The sequence below is a fragment of the Penaeus monodon genome, chromosome 30, assembly GCF_015228065.2.
Source record: "Penaeus monodon isolate SGIC_2016 chromosome 30, NSTDA_Pmon_1, whole genome shotgun sequence".
NCBI classification, from domain to species: Eukaryota; Metazoa; Arthropoda; class Malacostraca; order Decapoda; family Penaeidae; genus Penaeus; species Penaeus monodon.
The window spans coordinates 5419083-5419716 of NC_051415.1; the positions used below are offsets into that span (position 1 = coordinate 5419083).

A 634-nucleotide genomic window follows, 5' to 3' on the forward strand; every position below is an offset into this window, starting at 1 on the left:
GAACAAAAGTATCCTAAACACCAGAATACTTACTGTAGGATTTGTAGGACCTGTAGGACCACGAGGCCCTCACTGAAAGGAGATGAGCAGGACAAACTCGCCCCCAGTGGCTCATAGTGAGACGTGACACAGGGGATCAAAGTCAGACACACTGAAGTTGCACAGAGATATGTTTCGCACTTGTACAGATGTTCTTGTACTTGCAACACTCTTAGACTTGGATCACACAGGCATACCCCAAGGTGGTGCACTATCCTCTCTCCGTGTTTATCTCTTTCTCTTTGAATGTTATTTCCCTTCCTTTCTTTATTAGAAGACTCTCGTAACCCAGTTGCTTTACAGAGAAAAGGTAAGAGATGACATATCACGTGATATGCCATGCCATGTGAGTTGTCTTGTTATGTTATGTACTTGACTGCATTCACTTTTTCTTTGGAATTGATTTTGGTATATATATATATTTTTTATAGAATGAACTCCTTATAATTTTTGTCTCTCTTCATCATACGAATGATTTTTTTATAATCACTTAGTATATCGTATTTGTTTTTATATTCTTGTAGAATGCTACATGATTTTTTTCTTTTTCTTTTTAACACAGTATATAGATACACGTACTAACACATTCTCCATG

At 37.1% G+C, this 634-nt stretch overlaps 1 protein-coding gene across 1 annotated transcript in view; it reads left to right on the forward strand.

Moving 5' to 3' along the window:
* The window catches only part of LOC119592277 (NACHT and WD repeat domain-containing protein 2-like), a 51166-nt gene that overhangs the window by 49669 nt on the left and 863 nt on the right, over nucleotides 1–634 (forward strand). The window lies entirely within an intron of this gene.